The sequence below is a fragment of the Carya illinoinensis genome, chromosome 3 (assembly GCF_018687715.1).
Source record: "Carya illinoinensis cultivar Pawnee chromosome 3, C.illinoinensisPawnee_v1, whole genome shotgun sequence".
In the NCBI taxonomy this organism is placed as follows: domain Eukaryota; kingdom Viridiplantae; phylum Streptophyta; class Magnoliopsida; order Fagales; family Juglandaceae; genus Carya; species Carya illinoinensis.
Window position 1 is genome coordinate 16616228 of NC_056754.1, and position 17593 is coordinate 16633820.

Below are 17593 nucleotides of genomic sequence, written 5' to 3' on the forward strand. Positions count from 1 at the left end.
ACACCAAAGTCCCTCACCCACGGAGACCACTTCTACCCAGCCTAGTTCATCGGCGTTTCCCACTATCGCCAAGGCACTCACGGACCCAAAAGTCACAGGTGTTCACCTGCACTGTATGCCTGCAAGCAGAGTTAGCCTAGCTACACCATGCATCTCGCCAGGCCATCTATAACGAACAATTGCTCACCAGCCTCACCCCATGCAACACCTTGCACATGGTGGCAAACTTGCAACATCTTGCTACCCTCATGGCAAGCAACAACACACGAATGGGGAACCACTCCACGTCAGGTATGGTCACTGTAGGGAAGCCATACTCCACCTTTGAGAAACTGCCAAGTCGTTGTTGGGAGCTGTTCTGACACAGAGACGATTCTAAATAAAGGAGGGACGAAATTTAACGTGGTTCGGCAATTGCCTACGTCCACAGCTGCTGTAATTTCACTATAAAAAATGATTTTACAGAAAAATTTTCTCTCTGCTCACCCACTCTCTTCCTCTCTTCTTTCTCTCTTCTGCGCTCCTTTTCTGCACTCTCCACATACTTAAGCTCTCCTATTTATAGGAGAGCAGATCAGTACTATGCAGCAATTTGCTGCATGATTTTAGGGAGGTGGGGAGGTGCCTAACAAAAGCACCGAACGGTGCCTTCGGTGCCTAATATGCCAAAATAGTAAACAGTGAGCCATGCACCGTTTACTTCTTTGTCTCCATCTGCAACAGTCGTTGCTTCACTACCACCATATCTTCCCGAGCAATGACAACAGTGGTCGCTACTTCAAGCCACACTCCCACTAAGTTTGCTCACCAAATTTCACCTTTGCTTGTAGCAAAAGTTTTGCCCACCAGAACCATTTCTTGTCGTTACCTGCTTGCTAATAGCGTGTTTCCTCACCACAGAGACTTCAATCCCGCTTGGTTTTCTCTTCACGATTGAATTCCATTGGGTTTACTCCCACCCTTCAGTCTAGTTGGATTTGGTCACCCACAATAGTTCACTTGCCACAATAAGTTGCTCACTCGTAAGAAGTTGCTCTCACACTAGTTACTCGCCCATAACAAACCACTCAAACAGCAAGTTGCCCACTACACAAGTCGCATGGTACCTAGACCCCGTACAAACTAAGTACGAAGTTGGCAGGCATTAACCCACTAACCAATCAAAAGGCACATATAGGCATGGCGCCCGCTATAAGTGCCACCAAACTTTGACCGACAACCAAAGCCCATAGGTCCATTGGTCTCAAAAGAGATCATAGAGCTCATTGGCGGTATGCAGCAAAACACTAGTACATAAATTAATCTAAAGAAGATGTGAATATTGAGTAACAAACAATCTTAGTCAAGGAAGACTTAAAGAAACAACTAAATCGTCCTGGTTTGTCTTTTCCAAACTTGCTATTTTAATTTCATTTTCACTAACAAATTTGATTTTTGGAGATTTCCCCCACCAAAACTCCACGAGATTTCACAAGAATCCAAGGGACTACATGCTTGGGTAATATACTTTGCTGAAAATAAGCCACACGACACAGAACACCAATTACAAAGTCCATATCAGGCATTGTAATTTGTCTTCATCATAATAGATTGCTCAGTATTGCAGGCACCCCCAAACCTTCATCATACTATAGCAAAATAACTCAAGTTGACAAATCTCAAACTTGTAATTTGTATCATGCTAACCTATTTGGTTTTCGGTGAAAACCTCTCAAGACGGTCAAACTCCACCTCCCACTACAGCAGTGCAGTTGAACTCAGCCTCTCGTCACAATAGTGCATTTGAACAACAACAACCCCAAAGTTGAGTCTAAAGACTCGCAGTGAGGAAAACAGGTGTATAGGTCAAAAGACCTCACGACCCTCAATCATAAAAAGTGCGCGCAGGTCAAAAGACCCCACGACCCTAAAAAAGGGCACACAAGTCAAAAGGCCTTCAACCCTCGTACAGCGTCTTCTCCAGCAAATGACAAGTGATAATACTCGCACCACAATTGTAGCTAGTGGGTTACTTTTAGGAACGAGCCTTCGAGCTCCACAACCACCTCGAACGAGTTTCCTTTGAGAACGAGTCAACAAGCTCGGCAACCACCTAATGGGGACTTAGGGAGTCAACAGTCTTCTTGATCACTTAAGCACGAGTTACTGTAAACAAACTCTAACATCAATTCCAAGATGGGAACATCAAACGACGATTTACACCAAGGGGTAAAAAATCCACTACTACCCACAATTGCAAAAGCGAGCATGAAAATAAACACTATTTGTTGATAATAAACGATCACATGCAACTAATCATGAAAGCAAACAGCAAAAACGAATCATGATAATATGCACTATTCACCGACAATAAACAATCTCTTAGGCAAATATTCAAACAAATAAACAAATTCAAAGTCGAGCTCTACGCTAGCACCTAATGCAGTCGAGGACATCTCTCATCGAAGCTGAGCTTCGGGCTCGCACCTAATGCGATCTAGTATATTTTTCACCGAAACCAAGCTCCATGCTCGCCACTAGCTTGATCGAGCACATCTCCTGTCTATCTCTACAAACTGAGTTCTTCATTGCTTAGCATAAAACAAACAAGAAAACCAATGACTAATTTTTTTAAATTTATTTGTTCTGCAAATGATTGACTTGAAGATTTTCAAGACTTTTTTGTTGAGCAAATCAACCTTAAGAATCGTAGGCAACTGTTATAGAATTGATCGGGTCCAACCTATCGCCAAAAATAAACGAAGAGATAAAGTCAAAAATTTAGCCAAAGCCAAGAAGAAATATGACAAGTTGACTTAGACTCCTAAAATGAAAGGAGCTCATAAGACAAGTTGGATTCAATCACTCCAAAAAAATAGACTTTTATATAAGGAGAAGATCTTCACAAATTTACAGGGACTTCATACATACAAACTTTATCACGCACAATAACTCAGAATGATCTTCTCTCAAGAGAGGTATAATCTTCAACCTCCTCAAAACCTAAATTTTTTCATTATATTGTAAGATATGTGAAGTCATGAGATATTATAAAATTATCTGTTATAGTAAATTTTATCTCCAAACAATCCGTAGATATAGATTTTTATAAAACTCTCATTTCATTTTATTTTAATTATTATAATTTTTTTAAATTTTTATATAAAATAAATAATTTAATTTTTTTAAATTTTAATATAAAGATAATATAATTTAATAATATTTTATTCAATTTATCTCAACTTATCTATTTTTTTTTTCCTCTAAAAACAAACGAGATAGATGGAGCACCTCGTGATGATTAATGCCTGTACGTCTTTCACGCCATGCAATGTTAAGCTCTCATAAAAAAATCGTCACCTTTCGCTTATTTTGAAGGCCTTGAGCAAAATTTATCAACCTTTAAATTCGTATAAATTATTTTCTAATAAATAATTTTATTTAAAAAAATTGATCCTATATATTATTTGTGTGCCATAATTTAATTTAAAAGATAAAATTTAAAATTTAAATATTTTGCTTATTTTGAAGGCCTAATGCAAAATTTGTCTACCTTGAAATCTGTATAAATTATTTTTTAATAAATAATTTTATTTAAAAATTTTATCCTATATATTATTTGTGTCATAAGTTAGTTTAAAAAAGAAATTCTAAAATTTAAATATTATAAATTTAATTATGATAAATGGATGGTTTGTGGGATAAGGATTTTCAAATGGCGCTATATTAAGATTTTCTTATTATAAGTAGGCAAAGACCCACAATCGAGTCAAAAGGGCCGCTGCTACGAAATTGGAAGTAGCTAGATGACCTGCAGGTAACGTTGAAATGAAGAATAATTTTGCTAAAAGCCAAGTAGAAGAATCTGGTACAAGGATTAAAGGGCAAAGCTTGGTTTTTTGAGCAAAAGGCGATGTACCACTCGGCCTATGACAATTGAAAACTTGTTGCCGCAACTCTTGGCTGGATGAACGGCAAAATACCCAAACTCGAGGTTGAAATTAAGGGACATACGGATAATATTATCTCCTTCTATAAAATATTCCAGGTCAGTGGCACTTTGGAAACGTCACCGAGTTCAGTGAAATTCTTTGCATATAAATATTATATATATATATATATGTATGTATGAAAATTTTTTATTTTAAAGAGATTATATAAAAATAAATTTATAAATTGATATAGTTTAATGTGATATTTTAGATTATAAAATTATTTTTATTATAAAATAGATCTAATAGATTTCATGATATATATTGTTAAATACTAAATCATTTATCCAAAAGTCTTAAGACTGTTAGATATTAATTTGGTTCAGCCTTTAAATCTCAGGATTATCACATTCCACCACACTTCCGAATCCGACATCCACGGTTGTCCACTTTTTCAACTTCTTATAAAAAAAAATTAAAAATAAAATAAACTTATGTCAATATATTCCATAAATTGAAACATAAAAAGTTAAATTCATCTTAACTTAAAAAAATTAAATCAATTTTAATAGAATTTATAAAATACTACTCTCCATAACTCAAGTTAATTATTCTCAACAAGTAGCTTTAACGATTTGTTAACAAAAGTTCGATAAAAAGACAGATTTGATCATTTTATGAATTGCATAGATTTTTTTTTAAAGCAATTAATAAATCCAAATTCTACGGTGACTTTTAAAATAAGGAAAAAGCTATGAATTCCATTGGAGCTTCTCGTTCTATTTTTTTTATTTTTTATTTTTACTTAGAAATTAAAAAAATATTATTTAAGAATATTGTAAATTTTTTTCTTTTTTTTCTAAATATTTAAAAGTTTTAAAAAATGATGTAAAAAGAATAAAAAGAAATGGCCTAGCGGGAGCCCCAATGGTTAATGGAAGCTTCACTCGCACTCAAGCGTTTAAGGTCGCGTTGGGTGGATGAATATAGGGTTACCTCGAGGTAACACCAAGATTAGAATGGTTGAATGATGAAAATTAAGATTAACTCAGACTAGTACTCAATTCTCAAAATTTGGTTGAGAAATTCTTATTGAAAAAAATAGCATAATCCTGAATTACAATACAAAACCGAAATAAATAGTACTAGGGTTTGGCTAGTCCTTCCCCAATCAACTTCTTTTAAGATCTCAATCCAATAACAAATCAAATTTCTAAAATTAAGGGAAACAATCCCAATAAACTCCTAGAATTAATGAAATAAATTTACTAATTAACAAATTAATAAAATTTCTAATTTTAAGAAGCAACAACTTAGTCAACTTCATTCAAATCGCATCATCCCCTAAATTCAAGGAATTTGCCTCATCCCCTCCAATCAAGGAATTTGCCTCATTCTCTAAAATTAAAGGGTTTGCCAACAACTCAGTCAACTTTTAGGTGGCAAGTGGTTGTTCCTCCGTGACCTTGCCTTACCCAAAGCATCACAATCCGAACGATGCAAGCACTCAAAAATCGTTCTCTCAGCCTTGACACTCCTAGCCCTCCTAGTGGCAATGTGGATGACCCTTCTTACATCTCCATCAGGTCAATGTAGACCCACCCTTAAAGCAAATCACAAAATATATAACCGAATTCAATATATCCACATAAAAACTAAAAGTATCAAGGTTTTGGATTTTAGAGAGAGATAGTTCGTCATCATTCTCTCTAGAAAAACTCATTTCGATGAGAGCCGTTGCCGGAGAGGAGGGTCCTCTCCTTCTCCTATCCATTTTTGCACTATGTATACACTTTCAAGATAGTATTGTTTCCCTCCTCTCTCCAAAGGTTCAGTTTTGGTAAGATCTGCTGCTCTCCGATCACCTTTTGCCTACACACGTCATACCACCCCATCCTACAGCCATCGATCTACTTGGACGGAGCGGAGCCACGTCAAAATGTTCGGCGCGTTGACCTCGCGCACAGCTTGTTGCCGTGTGTGGCCTTCACGCACCTCCACGCTTCGACGACTGCACGCGTCGTACCAGCAGCTATATCTAGCAAAGATCTTCCAGATCTAGACCACCCCTCTCCTTCCCACTGGTGCATGGCTGCCTCACGCCATCACAAGAGTGCAAGGATGCAGATGATCACTGGCTGCAGATGAGTCCACCTGATGTCATACTTTCTACTATGTTATCGCTTTCCTTAACCGGTGATCTCGAAAAAGAGACCGCATATCTCTCCAAAAATCATATCAAGATAACAAATAACAGTGCACTCGCCACTCTCATCGCTTTCAATTATTGTTCCATTGTTCACATCTTTTTGCGAACAGCTTATTACCGTATTTTAAGATGGCGTCCTCTTTGTAAGATATAGGTGAAGATCAAGAAATTGGTCACCAAACTTTTTTTTTCTTTTTATCCTCCTATTTGCACTATTGTTATTGTTTTGGGGTGTTTGTTAGGAAACTCCACCCCCTCCTCATATATCATCTTTTCTACTTTTTTAATGAAGATTACTTGCTTCCTTTGAAAAAAATAGATTCAGTATATCTACGACCAACTATGCACGTGTCACACCCGTGTGCAAGTAGCTTATAAGTCATTAAGATATTTATGATCTCTAATGTTTGTCTAGGAATACAAATCACTTTGACTAATCTTATTTCAATTTTTTTTTTATAATTTCTTTTCCAAACATCATTCTAAAATAAACATTTTTCAATTTTAAATATTCATTTTTTTCATTTAGTTATTACAACTTTCCTAAACTGTCAAATAAAAGACAAAAAATACAACTTTTTCATATTAAAAAAAAAATTATAATAATATCACATCCGATTTTCTATAATTTTTTCTAAATTTTAGCTAGAAATCACATTTCCTATCATTTTCTCATAAATTTTACTCATCTTTAAAAAAACTTTCTACATCTAATTTCTAGGCTTGTGCAAAATACCCGTTGGGCCGCACAACCCGCACAATCCGATCAGGTCAAACCGGCTAAAGTCGGGTTGAGTAAAGGTCGGTTTCAACAACCATCAAATCCGACTAATATCGAACGGTATTTGAACCCACTCAAATCACTGGAGTCCTGGACATTTGCTGCAGATCGCTGGAGTCCTGGACATTGAAAGATCCACTTACACCAATCTCAACAGGCTCGTTTCCCAGGTAAAGGAAAATAACAATTTCAAATCGTATGAACAACATTGCTAACAGGGGATTTTTTTGTGGGCAGGTGATTTCTTTGACTGCATCTCTACGTTTTGATAGTGCTTTGAACGTGGATCTCATAAAGTTTAAGACTAACTTCGTTCCCTACCTGAGAATACATTTCATGCTTTCTTCGTATGCGTCGATTATTTCAGCCGAAAAGGCCTACCACCAGCAACTCTCCATGGCCGAGATCACAAACAGCGACTTTGAGCCGTCGTCCATGATGGTAAAATGCGAAACTCGCCACGGTAAGAGGTTCATCCGCATTATAAGAGGTTCCCTTCGTCTGGATGTTAAAACCGTCAATGACAAATCCCTGAAAAAGAAAGAGAAATCTTGCATAAATTTTGGGTTTGCTATACAGAGAAGAGAAGAGGAAAATGCAGAAACGGAAAAAAGCCTATAGATTAACTTTGATATGCAGAGAAGAGGAGAAGAGGCTAGATGCCGCTGTTAGACGCCGCAGTTTACAGATCTGCTTCCCTGCCTTTAGCGTAGCGTTGCTCGAGCTAGACGCCGCCGTTTACAGATCTGTTGCCGCCGCTGTCGCTGCCAGTGCTGGGTAGGTCGAGATCTTCTCTTACTTCAATCCTAAGACCACTTCTCTCTCTTCCTCTCCCGTGGTCTGTAGATCTTTGGATTATTGGAATCAGTTTATGTTTCTGGAAGCATTGATAACGACCGTGGTTCTAAAGTCGGGTCATACGGGTTCGACCCGGTTTGCTTTTGATTGCGTCGAGTCAGTTCAGGTTGGCTACTTGGATATGATCCATTGGGTCGGATCGGGTTCAAAACCGACTTTACAATGTCGGGTTGCAGGCCTACTAATTTCCTATCTAATTTCTCTATTTTATTAAAATAAATTTTTCTTTCTTTCTTTATTATTATTTCTACTACTTTATTTCTTCATTTTTAACAATTCTCTATAAAATATACATAAAAACTGATTTAGGGGATGAATAGTGACTCTCTAAATATAGAAAGTCACTGTACACATCCTAAACCTATATCTTAAAATAGGAAATTAGATGAAGTGCTTATTTTGTCAAAAAGTTATGTTGATTTCCTAAAATTTAGAGATTTGAGGAGTATAGGGAAGCGGATGGAACTATTCAACTGTGAAGTGTTGAATAAATATTGAAAATCCCTCTCTCACAACAAGTAAATCCTATCAGTTTGGATGTTGTCATTTGGCTTGCCGCTTATTGATCCTTCAAGCAAATTGATCTGCTTATGCCCTCAACATTCAAGCTTCCCAATCAAACTTGTTTGGTTTTTCTATTGGCAAAGGGAAAACTACATGGAAAATGAAACTTCATGATAGGCATAAATTACTCTTATTTTTTATGATCATTTGAAACGTGTTGCCCATAAGAATAAGTGTCGAAGCTTTTATTCATGTGAACTGCTCTCTCTCTCTCTCTCTCTCTCACTCTCTCTCTCACTCTCTCTCACACACACACACAAGTTCTATGTGTTAAGCCTATTGATTACATAGATCCTTCACATGAAGACAGCTCGTTAGATGGCCCAAATCCCTCTAATTCTACCGTTACATAATCAATAGCTGATCTTGCTCTTTTTTTCCATTTTTAGATTTATTGTCAAGATTGTATAGTTGTAGTTACTGTTGTAATGACTTATACAAACATGTATATATTTAGTACAATCTCATTAATGAAAGGTAACAATTTACTACTGTAATTTACTCCTCTTGTGAAATTCTTCAATGGTATCATAGCCACAAAAGCTAACCCCATCGATTCTCGTGGCAGAAAACTCTTCTCTTTCCCCTGCATCATTTGTTATCCCCAATATCACTCAATTCATTTATATTAAACTCGATCAGAATAATTATCTATTAATTATTTCTATTATCAGTTCACAAAGGCTCTCTCAATTTCTTCATGTGCTATGCACCTATGATCTATTGGGAGTAGTTGATGGCTCAAAGCCATGCCCAACTCAATATATTCCAACTTCTTCAGAGGATGTCACCCTTAAACTTAATCCTGATTCTATTCTTTGGACAAAGAAGAATCAATTTATTGTGAGTTGGCTCAATGACACTCTAACTTAAGGGGTTCTATTGACAGAGTATGTTCTCAATACCTCAAGACAAGTTTGGACCTTTCTTTCTAAACGCTTTGCCTCACAGTCCGAGTCTCGTCTAGCTCATTTAAAGTGACAATTGCAGACTCTTCATCAAGACTCTAAATCTTGCACTGCATACCTTCAATTGGCCAATTCCAATGTGCCGATCAAATTGTAGTTGTTGAGAAGCCCGTTGAAGATGAAGATCTCATCTCTTTTATTGCCGGTGGTCCCTCCTACACACCTTTCATTACAAGTTTTTTTCTTTGCCACTCGAGATCAACCCATGTCTTTTGAAGCCTTTCTAAGCTGAACTTCTCACTTTTGAAACCTTGCTTGACTCACATACCAAAAATGTCTCACCTGAGGTTCCTTTGCCCTTTATTCTACTAAGCAAGGCAAACCTTTATTCGTAAAAATCAAACTCCTCCCAGTCAAAAAATTTTCATTCATGAAATCAACAACCTCTGTCCTTCCCTACACAGCAGTCAAATTCAGACAAAAGCTCAAATGTCTTCAATAATCAGCAAAATGTTCCATGCCCAATATATGGTAACAAGAATCATCAAGCCCTTGATTGTTACCACTTGATAGATTATGCTTATCAGGAACGCCATCCACCTTCCAAACTTGCTGCCCTTGTAGCTCAATCTAATGCCATTCACATTGAGGAAGATGACTAACCTTGGTTTGCAGACAGTGCAACCAACAGTCATATCACCTTCAATCTTGAGAATCAAAGCACAAATCAGCCATTTAAAGGCAAAGATATAGTGATTGTTGGCGATGGATCCAACTTCTCAATTCCAAACACTGGTTCATCTTCCTTTCTTTCCAATGGCTCTCTTCTTCATCTACGAAATGTTCTTTATTGTCCTCATGCATATGCTAATCTTCTTTTTGTACAAAAGTTTTGTCTTGATAATGATTGCTATTTTGTGCTCACTATTGGTTATTATCTTGTGAAGGACAACCACACTGGGAAGATCATCTTACAAGAAAGGAGTGAAGGTGGCTTATATCCCATTCACTTGAAGACTCTGATTCTCAATCATCCATGACAACTCATAGCATTTCTAGGTGTCAAAACTTCTCCTCCAACTTGGCATAATTGACTCGGTCATCTAGCAGTAGATGTGGTCTATCCTGCACTCAATAATTCTTAATTACCTATCACTGGTTCTAAAAATTTCACTTATGTTTGTGAGCCTTGTCTAATGGCAAAAAATAAACAATTGTCATTTTCTTATTCTACTAGATAATCTTGTTGTCCACTTGAACTTGTGCATTCTAATGTTTGGATATCCTCCATAAAATCTAATAGTGGTTGCCATTACTATGTCTTGTTTGTAGATGATTACTCTCGATACACTTGGTTGTTTCCTCCCAAGTTGAAATATGATGCTCTCTTATTTTTTTATCAAGTTTATGTCTTTAGTGGAGAATCTCGTCTCTCACAATTCAGAACTTTCAAACTAATGAAGCGGGTGAATACAATTCCACCTCATTTCAGAATTTTCTAGAAAAACATGGCACATTGGCATCTATAATTGACTTTCCTACCCCTACAAAACCCAACAAAATGGACTTGCAGAGAGGAAACATCGCCATATAATAGAAATTGATCTTACCCTTCTAGCCACCTCACATTTACCACACAACTATTGGGTTGATGCATTCACCACTTTTTTATACCTCATAAACTGACTTCCCACCTCAGTCCTCAATTTCCCATCTCCTTAGTCGTATAACAAAGTTCCTGACTACAAGTTCTTAAAAGTCTTTGGTTGTGCCTGTTTTCCCTTGCTTAGGCCCTACACAAAACATAAATTGGAGTTTCGAATCAAGAAGTGTATCTTTCTTGGTTACAGCTCCAATCACCTTAGTTATCGTTGTCTTAAACCCACTTCTAACTATGTCTTTCTAGAAATGTTTTATTTGATGAGCAAAGTTTTCCAGCAAAGGATGTGACTCATTCTCACTCATTGACTTGCAAGGACTCTTTCATAGGTATTTTTTCTTCTCTCTCTCTTATCTATTCTTCATTTCTTCCTATTAGCTCCCCTTCTCCCTCATCCAATTCACCCATTATCCCCACTCCAAGTTCTGCCCAAAACTAATCTACTCCTAATCTTCTACCCACTACATCAGTCACTACATCACCTGCTACTTCAACACCAACCCCAACCCCAACCCCATCACCACCACAATCCACTCACACCATGGTTACCTAAGCCAAAGTAGGAACCTCCAAACCCAAAAACTTCTCTGACTATCATCTCTACTACTCCACTAAGCATCCACTTAAAGCCTACCACACTACCTTCCTCCCCAAAGAACCTACTTCTCTTTTCCAAGCTATTAAAACTGAGGAATGGAGGGCTGCCACGACTGCTGAATTCAATGCTCTTCAAGCAAATAAGACTTGGGTACTTTGTCCTTGTCCCACCCACCACAATGTTATTCATTGCAAACGGATCTTCAAAATTAAACAAAAGTCAGATGGTAGCCTTGATTGATACAAATCAAGACTTGTTGCTAAAGGATTTGAGCAACGTGATGGAATTGACTTCACTAGGATCTTCAATCTAGTGATTAAACCCTCCACCATTCGATTAGTCTTGATCCTTGCCACTCACTTCAATTGACCAGTTAAACAACTGGACATTTCCAATGCCTTCTTGCATGGCACTTTGCTAAAAACTGTCTTCATGGAGCAATCCCAAGAATTTAAACACCCTCAATTTCCAAGCCATGTATGTAGGCTACAAAAATTCATTTATGGACTAAAGCAAGCTCCTTGAGCTTGGTACACTCTATTCTCATAGGTTTTGCTCTCCCTTAGATTCAAGGAGTCACAAGTTGATCACTCACTCTTCATTTTTCAGCAAGTTGATATTCACATTTTCCTATTTGTGTATGTCAATAACATAATTGTCATAAGCACGCATTTGTCTCATATTTCACTCTTGATTCATCTTCTTAACAAAGACTTTATTGTCAAAGACTTAGGCAACTTGTATTTTTTTCTTGGAGTACAAGCTTATGGGGATCAAAATGGAATTCATCTCAGCCAATCAAAGTACATCTTAGATATACTGGACTGGGCTAATATGGTTGGAGCCAAGCCTTGTTGTTCGCTTATTACATATGGAAACAAGTTGTCACAGCATGATAGTTATCCCTTTCTTGATGGCACTGAATATATAAAAATTGTAGGTGCCTTACAATATTGCATATTGACAAGACTCGACATTGCATATTGACAAGACCCGACATTGCGTATGCTGCAAATGAGTTGTGCTAGTTCCTTCATTCTCCTATAACCACTCATTGGATTGCTGCCAAGAGAGTGCTCAAATATCTTAATGGCTTCCTTACTCATGGTCTTTAATTTTCTCGTGGCTCTCTTACACTATATGCTTATTGTGACTAAGATTAGGCAGGTTCGCTTGATGATCATAGGTCGACTACTGATTTTGGTGTATATCTTGGTCCATGTCTCATCTTATGGTGTGCTAAAAAGTAGCTCGCAGGAGCACAGAGGCAAAGTTGCTCTATTACACTAGTTATAGTCAAACTATACTAGTTAAGGATGCTTCTTTGTAACTTAAAAATCTCACTTTCTTCACCTCCAATTATATGGTGTGACAACCTTGGTGCTATTGCTTTGGTTTCCAATCCCGTATTTCATGCTCATACCAAGCATATTGAGGTAGATTATCACTTCATTTGGGAGAAGGTGTTAAACAAAGACATTCAAATCAACTACATTCCAACATCTAATCAGTGTGCAGAAATCTTCACCAAGGCCCTTACCTCAGCTCATTTCCTTTTTCTTAGCAACAAGCTAATGCTTCAAACTCTCCCCATTAGCTTACAGGGGCTGTTGAGCCTATTGATTACATAGATCCTTCACATGAAGACAACACATTAGATGGCCCAAATTCCTCTTATTCTATCGTTACATAATCAATAGCTGATCTTGCTCTTTGTTTCCATTTTTAGATTTATTGTCAAGATTGTATAGCTATAGTTGCTGTTGTAATGACTCATAGAATCATGTATATATTTAGTACAATCTCAGTAATGTAAGGTAACAATTTTTCTGCTGTAATTTACTCCTCTTTTGAAATTCTTACACTATGGAGGAAGGTCCTTGGCCATTTAGATATTCTAATATTTTACAAGAATCCAATTTAAATTCGGGGTAGTGTTATACTAGATCTCTTCATTTTGGCTGGCTTTGCTGAAGCAAATTCTGATTTATTTCCGCCATTTACTATTAAAGCCATGGACAAGATTTGCAAAACAAGAAATACTCCATGAATATCTTCAGTCTAAAGCTCACAACTTCCTAAAGCAAGTAAGAAACCCTTACAAAGAACATGCCACAGCTTGAAAAGAAACTCTTGGCCTCTTAGAAACTATTGTGGCTCTCTACTACAAGCCTAGCTGTTTATCACAACTTAAAATTTATTGTTGCATTCTAGAAATCATTCTTGGTGTTTGTTACTATCTCTCACCTTTATATAGAGGTTTTGACTAAATTTCTGAATTTGGATAGCAAAGTCAGATTAACAATTCTCTTTTATAATATATTGGGAGAGGGGGTCAAATCCATGATCTCTATTTTAGAGATATGGGTGTTGGGCAATCACACCACAGGCCGTTGGCAAGTCTGATTAAAAGTTCTAAATGTTATTCTTCTAGCTGCTCCCCTACAAGAATTACAAGCATATTGTACTACAAGAATGTTACTCTTCTAGCCGTTAGTTGTCACTACAACATTTGAATATCCAAACCTTGTAACTGCGCCGTGGCTAGCAAATTTCTTCATAGATCACAGACATCCACCCACTACAAGAAAACATAGCTATTACAGCGATATTATTTTCGCCACAATAGAAATCGCTGCAATACCGACGTTATTGCAGCGACTTTTTATTCGTTGGGGACATTTGACAGCAACTTCTGCTCTTTTGATTTTACAGGTTGTATGATGGGTTTTGCAGCGAGTTTTTTTTCCTACTACGTCGAAACTACACGCCGTAATTAAAATCATCTTTTTACGTCGTTAAATATAGATGGTAACTTGTGTTTTAACGGCAAAAATCCAACTCGGTGCCCTACCGCACCAACATAATTCCTTATTCATGCCCTCGATAGCCAAAACACAAAAAAATTATTCCTCTTCCCTTTTTGACGAAATCACAGCACTCACACAAAAATCCCCCTTTATCTCCATCTTCCCTTCTCTATATGATTTTCGCAATGGACCCAGCACCATCTCCCTAGTTGTGCCTCCGATTGTGCCTTCGCATGTGTAGATTTGACTCCTAGCGCCACGAATACAGTGGATTGAACCTTCGGCTAATCCCCCTTCGATTCCTCGCCTCATCCAACGAATTGACTGATTCTCTTCAACTTCGTCGGTGTCTGGTAGGCAGCCCATACAGTGTATGGTGTATATCTGCAATATTTTCATTGCAAGGCGCAACTATTTCAAACCTGAAGGTAACTCTGTTTTAACGTTGGATTTAAAGTTCACTCTTTTAGTTCAAGCTTATTGCGTTGCATTTCCATATATATGGGTACCTCCATGTTTAACGGCTTAATAAAATATGTAGTATTGAAATCCCTCAAATTGTAGAAACTTTGATAATTTCTTATTTCATATTTTCTTCTATTGTGGTTTTATAAAATCATGAACGCGGCTATGCTGAGGAGGACTAGGAAGACTCTTCCCGAAGACTTGATACTAGAAATACTCTTGCGTTTGCCTGTCAAATAATCTTGTGCTTGGTTTCTATAAGAAGATTTCACATCTTTAATTAATCATTTCTTCTAGAGGTTCCAGAGTTTTCGTTCTATTTCTCCTCTCCCACTTACTTTATGTTTGGTTGCTAAGAAAAATTAAAGACCTCTCTTTTTATATCGTCTGAAATTTCTTTCCAACCTCTTCGAATTCCTGGCTAATGAAGATCTAAACCACCTTTGAATTCTATACACTAAGCTATATCGGACCATCAAATGTAAGGTAAATGGGTAGTACTGCATTTAGTGGTAAAGAGTTTCCTTTTTTTTTAAAAAAAAAATTTATTTTGTATTCTCAAGTCAGGATATTTGCTTATATTGATTAGAAACTTTATGTACTGGAGTTTTGTGGTCAAAATACTAGGATTCCTGAAGGTGGCAACAAGGTTTGCTTTAATATATATATACATATATATATATATATATAGATATCGGATACTGGGTTTAAAATTCGGTACCGAATCAGATTTATCCGAGTTTTTCTATATAGATATCGGCTCGAATTTGTTCAAAGCTGAAATTCGTAACCATAACCGGGTTATCAAGATTTCCTGATCGGGCCGGGAGATCATGATGATGATCGAAATGCAACACATGCATGCACTAATATATTAATAGCTACTTGTAAAAATGCACGATATTGCACTATGACTAAGCTAATTATTTTATACCATAATTAATAGAATTAATAGTACTATTTACTCAATAACCTTTTATATATGCCTTATTATATTATACTCTGTTCTTCGATCTATTTCAATTAATCTTAGTGATGATGAGAACTTTATTACTTTGAATTTCAAAAGCTAACTTGGCGCTAAAAATTTATAAAGACAACAGAATATATATAGGAGATAGAATTAAGTGTCGTTATTCGATTATGACCATCTTTTTAAGTATAATTCTCACATGTTGCATATACATATATATATATATATATATATAAAGTATTTGAAGTACTTGTTATAATGGCCCTAGCTCTTGACCATAGCAATCTCACTTGTTACCCCTTTGGAATCTCTGTTTTAGTGCTGCCATTCTCTCTTCTTATTATTTTTTTTTTCCTACTGTTTGTTGGCAATTGGACAAAATTCCATTAGTACTTGTCACCATTGCAATTTTGCACTATTAGCAACGACGTAAGGATGTGGGATACTATATATATACACCTTAAAAACAGCCTTGCATTATGGTTAATGCATGACCCCCGTGGAACATTATTCCCCACTATGATCGATCATTGTTAGAAAATGGAGTACTTTTTCTACGCGTTTTGGTGCATTGTGGTTTCAATGATTGCATGCCTTGAGGTTGGAGATGTGCAGTAAGCCTTCAACCGTTCAGCTATTCAAAGGGCTCACCTATTCCAATTTGCTAGGCTTGGATGTTAATTTGAAAAATGGGAGGTATGCTCTCACGTTGTTGAAATTGCTTGTTGACGTGTTCATACGTGCTAGTGATTTAAGAAAGCTAAAAGTAAATAAGAAAGAAAGAATAATATAGAGAGAACTAATATAGAGGGGGAGAGAGAGAGATATATATATATATATAGGTTCTTTCTTTTTGCTGATTTGCTAGTTGGCATGATAATTCTTAAGCATCCTAAATTTTATTGTCTAGTGCATTCTTATATCGCATAAATAGATTAGATTAGAGGTACAAATGAGGTAACCTAATTGGGAGCGTTGGTCCCTTGCAATTTTGATGATTGGAATGATCAGCAACAGCATTATAGTTGGATAGTGGGTGGGTCAGTGATGTGCTATTTAAGGCTCCTGTTTGTGAAATTGAATTTTGAAAAGAGGTAGGTTTGTGGTTTTTGATTAAAAACTGGGTTGATTAATGAGTTTGACTTACTTGATCTGCAGTTCAATTATTAATTTCTCTTTCCATTCTAAGCCAAGTGGATTAATGGAATGCTAAACCATAAATATATCAGTAATTTGTTTTGCACTAGGGATCTTGATCATTGGTTACAAGAATGTGGGTCCATCTTCTTGCAACCTTTGCATTACCATCAAAGCTTCATCTTTTAATGCTGGAATTGAGCCTTTATACTTTTGGTTTCATCAGTTGTCTCCTACTTGCAATTTTTCACTATTAAAACAGGGAATTATAGTATTTCCTTCAAATGGACCTGTATAGATATATATATATATATATTTTAACGGGTGGTGATATGCAAATTTCTTAGTTAGCATTTACATTGGTGTACTAGGCGTTGTGTGCTTATAGGGAACCGGTTTTGTTTGTTACTTTTCACACATATTAGCAGAATGTCTGTTACCAATGGGAAGCTCCAATTTTATAATTTGTTTGGTTGCCTTTCTAGGTAGGACAGGAAGAGTATTGTTCAAATTATATATAACGAGCATTCCTAACATCACTTTTTTGAGCTATATTACTATGCCTTCTATGGTACGTTTTCATGATAACCAAAACTGTGAAGTCCCTTTTGGTTTTGTACTTTTACATATCCTTATCTATGATTGATTGTGTTTTCAAGTTGGGGACTTCTATGAAGCCATTGGAATAGATGCTTGTATTCTTGTTGAATAAGCAGGCT